The sequence below is a fragment of the Trachymyrmex septentrionalis genome, unplaced genomic scaffold, assembly GCF_001594115.1.
Source record: "Trachymyrmex septentrionalis isolate Tsep2-gDNA-1 unplaced genomic scaffold, Tsep1.0 scaffold40, whole genome shotgun sequence".
NCBI lineage: Eukaryota > Metazoa > Arthropoda > Insecta > Hymenoptera > Formicidae > Trachymyrmex > Trachymyrmex septentrionalis.
The window spans coordinates 125,313-135,155 of record NW_017305569.1 but is presented as its reverse complement, the minus strand read 5'-3'; the positions used below and the strand labels follow the sequence as shown (position 1 = coordinate 135,155).

General features: G+C 39.0%; 1 protein-coding gene across 4 annotated transcripts in view; it reads left to right on the top strand.

Moving 5' to 3' along the window:
* The window catches only part of LOC108751148 (POU domain, class 6, transcription factor 1), a 163,329-nt gene that overhangs the window by 36,909 nt on the left and 116,577 nt on the right, over positions 1–9,843 (top strand). For 2 of the 4 annotated variants that reach the window (XM_018491200.1, XM_018491195.1), the window contains exon 1: positions 7,267–8,641. The exons of 1 other annotated variant lie outside the window; for it this stretch is intronic. The gene's annotated coding sequence lies outside the window, so the exon portion shown is untranslated. Of the gene's footprint in view, positions 1–7,266; positions 8,642–9,843 lie in introns of those variants that run through there. One more of the 4 variants, XM_018491198.1, reaches the window with a different exon arrangement.

Below are 9,843 nucleotides of genomic sequence, written 5' to 3'. Positions count from 1 at the left end.
ATTATAGCAATTATTAACGAAAAGTTACAAAGAATTAGCTAAACAACTTTTCAAGAATTCTTCAATCTTTGGTTAATTTTATCGATGCAAAGTTAATTGTAAATCAGTAATAGTTGCATAAGTTTGCCTACGACTAATTAACATATAATAGATCCCCTTTCTGTTAAACATAATTATGAAAGTAAAAATGTCTTATATATATATAATATAAAATTTAATTTGAACATAAAATTTAACTATTTAAACTGTTGTGCGTTAAATAGAATAATATGTTTTTCTCTAAATTCCAACAACCGTTGAACAAAAAGATTTCACATCAGTTTAAAATTTCGCAGTGAAGCACCGGATGTCTTCAGATTACGTTCTTTGTCTCTTTTTGCAAAGAGGGAGATGCGGGTAACTCATCCTTTATCGTTTACAAGTGTACTACACGTTGCAGTGCTTACGATAATGTGCATTATAACTTATCGCATTGTTATGAAGTTTTGTAATAACTTGTACATATTAGAGTAAACGCAAGCATGATGATGCTGTTTTTTTAGATAATTATAAAGAAATTTGTCTAATAAATTTTTAATATCTGCGATAAACGCGATTTGCTTATAAATTTATATATATGTGCATTGTATTTACATCAAACAACAGAGCTATCGAAGAAAAGACATCATGATAACATTATAAAATAAAGAATAAGTAATAAAGTTGAAATTTTTTTAGAAGCACAGAAAAAAGAGAGAAACTCTACATGCCACCCAGTAATTCAATACCATCGTAAAAAGAAAGCACAGTAAATGTAAAAGGAATATTCAACTTCCACGGTGTCCCACGAAGTTCGTGCTTCGTGAAATCTTCCTCGCCGCGGCATGAAAAAGTCTCTTGATCGGAAGTGGGTATCGAAAGGATACCACAATGTTGCTATACGGTTATTATCCAACAATGAGGTGCGAAATTATCGGTCAGTGGGGAAACGATCACAAAGAGATGTTCCTTTAGATAGTTCTGTCCGAAATATCTGCCTTGTACACAGTGCTCATCTCCGAGCATTATCTCCGTCGAACACCTGCTAACGCTTCTTCTCGCGCAGTTGGAGGCGACATAAGAAAACAATTTTGAGAATAATCTCCCGCCATTCATTACGTGGTCACGCAAAGAAGAAGTTCTTCCGCCAGAAGCATGATACTTCTTCTTTTTCTGCTTCATCTTCGTCTTGCGGCCCGTATCGCATCCGCTGGGCGCATAAAGAAAGTCGAACATGCGAGGATCTTATATATATATATGTATATATTCGTGACAATATTCATAACATTCATCTTGATCGTCGCCAAGAATCATTATTTCGTCCGTTCCGACTCATCCTGGCGCCTCTATTCTTACTCGTCTTCATTCTCTTGGATCTCAGTTGCTTCTTCGTGTTTTCCAACATGGTCGGGGCCGCGGCGGCGGCGGCGGCGATACTTAAGAGAGCGATCACGCGAGCAACTTTGTTGTCGGGGCCTTTCGCATTAATTAGCCCTTGCAAAATTTCGCGGCCCCGTACGATGTTCCAGGGGAGGTGGGAGACGTAGCTGGACGAATGGTGGCGAGGGTCCAGGGTTTATACTTCTGGGAAGATGGTCGTAAAGACCGCTTGGCTTCACTGGCTCTGTTATTAGCCACGTTGCTGCGACTTAAAGCGAGCAAGGCTCCGGGAAGGATACTGACAGGGCCCCGGGGATATAATCGCGCTTTACCTTTCACCCGGGAGGAAGATCTGACTAATCTTCCTGGCTTGCTACCACAGATACTACATGTTTGATTTTTATGCAGGAGGCTGCACTTAGCCAAAAACCATATTTCGCTGCTGGTAACGTTAATTAAACGAGCACGATATTACACTACCATTATATAAATCGAAACATTTAAATCTGAAATTGAGAAACGAAATAAGTAAAACAAAACATATGTAAAGCGACAAAAGTTACGGTAAAAGAAGCTCGAAGAAATCTATGTTCAAATCGTATTATTGCGAGGATATCTTTTATCGTCGGTCATTAATTTAATAAATGAATCGCAAAGAAGTTTTTTGTTTCATATTCGTGAAACGAAAAACTTGGAGGTGAGAAGTGGCGCACGACCAATGTCCTCTCACGCGAGCAAAAGGGGGAAAGGTAGTGTGCGCGCGAGGGCAATCCCGACGGGACAGAGAAGTTTTACGCGGGGATTATCAGGAAGCGAAGCGAACGCCCATGAATACGGAGATCCTCCGATAAAAGGACGAAAAAAGAGACGACGGCGGTGGAGCTGAAAGGGAAAAGACGGGACAGCACGCGAGTGGAGAAATAAAGAGAAAGAAAGAGAGAAAGAGAGCTGGGAAAGAGTTGGTAACCCAGTGCCGCCAGGAGAGTGCCAGAGCAATGTAGTCGACCACGAATGAGCGTACCAACGGATGGAGAGGCAACACTTTGTAGTTTTAATCGATCCGGTGGGACGGGGGAGAAAGACGAAGCACCCTAGCACGGGGGATGAGTCGGCGGCGTGTGGAGAAAGAGCGAGGGAGATCGTCGAGAAGGCGGGAGAAGGACGGGGACGTTCGCAGGAAGTGGGACGAGTGTCGCTGATATGGTACGAGCGAGAGGGACGTCTGCGGGAAAGCGGGAAAGCGGGATAGAAGGAACAGGGCGAGAGAGTAGAGACCCACATCCTGCTGACTCCTACAACTTCAACCACCAGCTGGCTACACTCCTGCCTCCACGGGGACGAGTTATATGTGAAAAGCACGTGGACCTTTGGGTGGAAGAAGGACGGCTGTATTCATTCATTTCCTCGTATATTTCGTGTAAGAGACTTTCCCTTCTTCTACGTCGATGCTCGACGCAGGTCGACGTACACGCTCGTCGGGGAAAAAAGGACGAGCGCGATACACGCGTTGAATTTCATTGACCCTCGTGATAATGTCACTCTACATCTGTATATATTAATGGTTTCGCTCTTGTAAACTTCTTTCAGTTGTTTGATGTTTTCTTAAAATAGGAAAGATTAAAAAAAAGGATTAAAGGAGTGTGATTATTTAAGATTGTTACTTGGCTATAAATCTTTGTCTAACATTTCTCCATGTTTTAAAATGTCTTGATTTTATGTTACAACGTCTTTTGATTTCATATCGCGATTTCATATTATTGCTTCTTGTTTATTTCATTTGACTGTTAAATCTTGACTGCGTTTTTATCGTTTGATTCATTTAGATATAAATTTGTATTTTTGGACTCATATTTATTAAGAACTTATATTCAAAGAATAAAATTCACCTAGTAGGACACTCAATAATTATTGCGGATGACTAATATTTCCATCATAGAATCAGAGATATACCATTTTTGTCGAACCATAAGACATATGGACTTTTGAATAGGATACGGTAATTTTATGTATTTTGTTATTTTCATATTTCACTTATTATTGCACTTATTATCGCATAACGACTAATTTAATTTTAATGTAATATTGATAATGACCCAATCGGTATCGAAACATCTGTAGTGTTTTTTTAAGATTAAAGTTATTGTTTCGGCTCGTAGCTCTTCTTGTCTATTATTGTTAATTAAAATATCTTATTATATATACACGCACACACACAGATATACACATACAAGGCTTCAAATACTATATTTATCATTAATCTTATGATAGTTTAAAAAATAGCAAAGATGATTGTTCATTGTATTAGTTATAGAGGAATATATATATAAATAGCTCGCGTTATTTATTCTGACAATATTCAAATTTTTAAACTGATACAACCTCTTTATCACCATGACTATACGACAAGTAGATTGATTAATGTTTTTATTCCAGCGGATTGTAATTTATTGAGCAAATGAATGGAAAGTTTGCCATTAGATTTTTTAAGAATATGATAACTAATTCCGTGTATTTTATCGTGTATTATACAGGAAAGAACCAATTTTTAAATATATTAGATAATTGTATTTAGGATTTTTATTAAAAAGGGGCATTAGAATTTATTAATAGGAACTGCACTCTAAATTTTTTAGAGTGAAATTCTAATTCCGAAGAGTGATAGTTGTGCTAGTCCAGCAGGAGTGAAATTTTCACTCTTAGGGAATGAAAAATCATTCGAAGCGAGAGTCCATTTTCAATCCTCGCGAAAAGTGAATAATTTCACTGTTCGAAAGGAAAGACTGAAGGTAAATGTTAAATTTAAGCCCCCTCACATTCAATCTTGACAAACTAAGTTCATTCGATGTATTTTTGCACAAAACGAATGAATTTAGCAGAAAAAAAACGTCGTTCTATCTCGCGAAGTAAGATATTAATCATTAAAGTTGATTTTTTAGGAAATTCCTTGAAGAAGCGAAGTGAGATTGACTCTTGCCGGATGGGCGCAACTTATCATTTTTCTTGGAGTAAAATTTCATTCCCAAAAATTTAGAGTGTGCGAAAAAAATTGTAAGACAAAAAATGAACCAATATTTAAACTAAACCAACGGGGTCATTTGAATCGTGTCTAAGGTTCGAATCATGCCAGAATATGATCAGGGTCGACGTCAGAGAAATGAGGGGAGAGAGTATTAAAACACCGAGGGTGTGGACGGTGTCAGTGGCGTCGGCGAGGGCGGCATATAGGCAGGAAAGGGGTAAAATTCTATCTTAATAAACGCACCCTTCCAGTTCGTGCAGCGTGTAACTTCCATTCGTATGCCTACAGTTTTGTACGCGTCGGAATGGATTTGTAATCAAATCATGTCGAGTGATTTCGTTCTGATTTGGAATTAAGAACAGAACTAGAATTTATAACGGAACTAGAATTTTGATATTGAAGTCGCACGCAACAGGCAAAACAAATCAGAATTAGTAAAAGCTGTAGAAATTATGATTCTAATCTTTTTGTGTGTCACTAAAAATGCGAGTCTTTCAAACACATTATACAATACATTTTTCATAATAGTAGTTTCGCAATATACGTAATCTACTTAGATAGTTTATGAAATCTCTTAATATAATAATATGATATTAAAATATTTCATTAAAATTTTACTGAGATATTTATTTGCAAATTGTTTATATTTTATGACAGATATAATATTTTGAGATAAATTAAAAGTAGCATTAAAGAATGCGCATTTCGCATAGATTTTACTGAAATTTTACTATTTTCTTGAAAACAGTGTACTTAATATAAAACTCTCATATTATTGTAAGTCGTTAAAACGTCATTAAAACTTCATAGCTCATGGTGCCCTTCGGCCCTGTGGTTTCGTCGTCGGAGGGTTGAATGCGCAAGAACGTCGTGTTCCGACGCACTTGTAATTGTCTATAAAAGTTAATAACCAAGTGAATCTAATCATATTAACAGAGATATTTGGTTGATCTGAAGTAATTCAAACTTTGTAATTACGTGACAAGAATTGATGTAGAAATGTACTGCCATTTCCGCGATACGCATCTATCATGTATTAGGTTTCTGTCACTCATGAGCACCTTTATTTATTGAATACAACAATTGAAGTGAGACAGTCGTCATCAAGACGGAGGTTATATTAATTTCCATAACAATTTAGATGTAAAATATATTTCAATAAGATTACAAGTGTATCCAGGAAGGAGAAGTTTCGGGGGGGGGGGGGTTCATCTTCCCTCCCCCTAATTTATGATTAAAAGTTATAATTGACAAAGGCTGATGTTTTTTTCAATCAAAGTGAATAAGAAAAAGGCATTCTAAGCTCTAAAATATTCAAAAAACCAATTCATTAATTCAAAAAATGTTGTTTATGTGCTAACAAAATTGATAACCCCCTCCCGAAAAAAATTCTAAATACCCCTATGAATAAGATGTCATTATGATGAATACTTGTCATCACATTGCTATCATTACGACTATGCACCTATTGCACCTATTCCAATATCCACGAGGAAAGAAGAAAAAAATTAGGTTTCATCTTTAATGTTCTTTTAATCAAACTGAGCGTATTTTGTCCTGAAATTAAGCAATTTTATTTATTAAAATGTCACGAAATCTACGAATACAAAGCGATACGCGTAACTTTTCTTTCATACAATTCTCAACGATTTGATTTAGATACATTTGAGAAATATTCTTATTTTATGAAGCCATTAATGAAAAGATCTTCTTTTGATTGTGTACGAAGATGTTAAAAGAATTTACTATTATTGCATACATTTAGAATGGAAATGCCTTATTTTTACAGAATCTTTGATGCCTTTGAAATTTATGTCGTGTATAATAGATTGTACATTGCAAGGAAAACTTTTACGTTATAACTTATTCTTAAATTTATATATTTTCCTTATAAATAGTTTTATTAGTTTGATTAGCGAATATCTATGTACAAACTTTTTTATTTCCATATTAAATGTAATAAACCGATCATAAACAGTGATAAGAATATAATATTTTTATAGTCAAAATCGAATCTATTTAATTTTGTCTTACAACGATGTCGCCAACAAAGCGTTTTCCAATGATACCAGCGATCTTCTTACCAAGTTTTTAAACAGCACTTAACCGGAGTATTTCTCAATTGTACCGATTAGTTCTTAAAATGACACTACTCTACCTACGTATGCCGATCATCTTCTTTCCTCTCTCGGCAGACTCTCCGGGAGTCCGTATCAGTCCTCGGTGCCGATCGCTCCTCCCGGGTATCCCCGCCGGCGAACTCACCAGCCCCGTCGGGCTGATTTGCATCACGGTTACGAGCTCGTTCGAGCTCGTGGTGGTTATATTACAGAGCGAGCGAGATGCGAACATGCTGGAAAAACAGAGACGGACAGAGGTACCTCTCGCGGCTGTACCACCCCCAAAGTGCATCGCGGGAGGCAGCTCGGACACTCATAACAATCATAACAACGGGATCTCGCGAGTAACTCGCGGACCACCTCCGCGCATCGGTACCGCCCATTGTACCGCCTCCATTACCCCTTCCACGGGAACTATTCGCCGGGCGGGAGAGTCGTCACGGCGGGCTGTTCTTCCCTCGGTTGTACGCCGGGGCCACTACGCAGCCAGACTGCGGACCGTCAGGGTTCAGGTCTGAGTTTTCGCGTCGAGCTCCAATCGTGCAACGTGCACGACCACGCTGCCAAGCAAGGACAACACGAAGAGGAGTGAATCGACTGCCTACTCCGAGACACTCCGAACCCACGTGAGATCATCTGGATCATCGTTCACAGTGCCGATTGAGGAAGAATTTTATTTGGGAAAACTCGAGCTAATCGCCAGAGGAGGAGTCAGATAGAACACACATCGAACGATCGACAGCTTCGCTCGCGAGGAATCAATCGCAAGAAGGATCATCCGCGACGTGTTGGTGAAAAGCTAGTGTTCGTGGATCAGAGAGTGATCAGGAAGTTTAACTTGCAGCTGCGTGCGCCGATTTGTCCGGCCTATCAGCACGTGGCCGCAGGGGTGGGACTTCTTTCGGTGCGCCTCGCGGGTTAGTTCAAGCGCGGTGAACTCTGTGACAGTTGACCAGTGAAACGTGTCGGGAAGACTCTATTGACAGTTGCGTCGCTCCATTTCATTTCTATTTAAATCACTGTGGCCGTGACAATCGCACCAATTTGCTCCGCGTTTCGAACATAAATTAGGAGTAAATGCGTGGAAACGTTAAATCGCGACAAGTGCGCAGAATAGGTGAAACGAAATTAATTAAACGACGATTAAAGCACTCGACGATATTGGCGTGTGTCAAGACCGATCTATCGGCTTCGAGGAAAAATCTCGGATAGAATATACGCTATATATATAGTTGAACAAAAGAAAGCGATGAAACAAGGACTATGGTTCTAATAAGCTTCTAATTATCACGACAGGTGCGCTGATAATTACGACGCGCGCGTGATCATCACGTGGACACGTCAGTGTTTTTCAACGCAAAATTATACGTTACGGACAACAACTACGAAGTGTATGGCTTGACGAGCGCAAATAGAATAATTAAAAGCGCATTACACAGAAAATCGTGTTATCTGTTAGTTATCTGTCCGGTGACGCGTCGGAGCATCCCGTGTCAAGGATTGAACTGAAAATACTATTATTTTTTTTTCATAACGTTTCAATCATCCCGAAAACAGTTGAAAAGTCAAGTTATCAAAATATTTATCGTCTTCCGAGTTTCTTTTAATTACGAATATCGCCTCAGGCAGATACGAGACGAAAAGGGATCAATCGAGCAGTGTTTTACGAAGCAGCGAGCAATTAACTGTTTGCTTCTTGATCACTCCTAATTACTCGTAATTACTCGTTGTAATTAAGTAGGCTGATGTCACCGGCGGCCGATGTATCAGTGAATCGTCCGTTTCTCGACGTCGATCCGCCACTCCTCTCAGAACAGCCTGTTAATATTCGTTGCAAGAAAATTATCGGAAGATCGTGAAACTTGCGAACGAGGAGGCGGCAGAAGGAGGATCTCTCGGAAAGGAATTAAAACGGGTCAGCGGGGTGTAAACCCGGCATCGGAGAAGGAACGAGGGCAAGACAGACAGACGGACAGACGGCTGATCGGTGAAGATCGGTACGTCGACCGCGACGGAATTGCACCGTGGCGGAGATAAATAACGACAGCTAAATAAATCCGCGTCAGGACGACGTCCCAAATACATCAGTCACAGATCGCCTCAGGTGAGTGTCAGGCACGAGTTCGCTCCTGCTTATTATAAACCCAGGCTAATCTCGGTAATTAGACGGGTCTTCTAAATGCGCGCCCGGTCGGCTGCACGTGTGTAGTCTCACATTCGCACACCGATTAGCCGCGTACACGGACGCGCCTGCGCATGCATCACATGCACGCGCGTGTAAGCGCGTTTAGATCGACCTCGGGAAAACAGACACGGGAATGGAAATTAATTAATTTCACATTTTACGTATTTCATGTCGTAACTTTGAGAGACAATTAAAAAGCAATCGGATACAATCTTTTCAAAACGACAGAAACTTCCCATTACGCTTGTTAACGTTTAATGTCGGTTTAACATTTAAATTTAATATTAATAAATACTGAACAAATGTTTAAGATTGCAATCGTATTAAGATTTCGAACGATTAGTAAAATAAATGAGGGAGAAGTCAGTTCTGAGATCGATCTGTCCATTTCAATGCCGAGCGCATATCCACATGCGGCAATTGCGTGCCTCGTGAGCGGTACTCGTTGGCTCGATATCATTAAGTTAATCTCGGTAATTAAGGGAAGTTCCTCTCCCAAAGCTTGGTCACGCGGGAATTCTACTGGCAGGGGATCGAAAACAGCGTTTCGTTCTCTATACGCTTCACTTCAACTCGGTGATAATTTCATCCAGATACTTAGCTACGTACTAATAATTAGCGCGATAATTATGCGCGCCCGCGTATACTCGCGTCTACATCGAGTGTGTGACCTGGAAATGCTAATTAAGGGATCGGCTGAGCATGTAAACGTAATACGGTCGGATAGGATTCTCTTAGTCTTTACTGTCCTTTGTGAAGAAATGCGGAGAAATATCACGTGGGTATTATATCAGATAAGAGTTACAGTACAAGTAATTATCATGATTAACAGGAATGTGATATAAACTATTTTTAAGACGTTTCATATAATATTTATCATTTATTCCGAGTGCATTTAGTTACTAAAATGTTAATAGTAAAAGTTAAATTTATAATTCGGGAGAAGAAATAATTTTATTTTAAGAGGAATATATAATAGAATTCAGAATTATTTGGCTAATTAATAATCAATTTCCTGAGATTTCTGATGAAGAAACTTATTGTTTCTCTTTATATATTGAAAAGTTAGTAACGTTTTGTAAAGGAAATATTGATTTTGAAAGACAGATATATATATATAT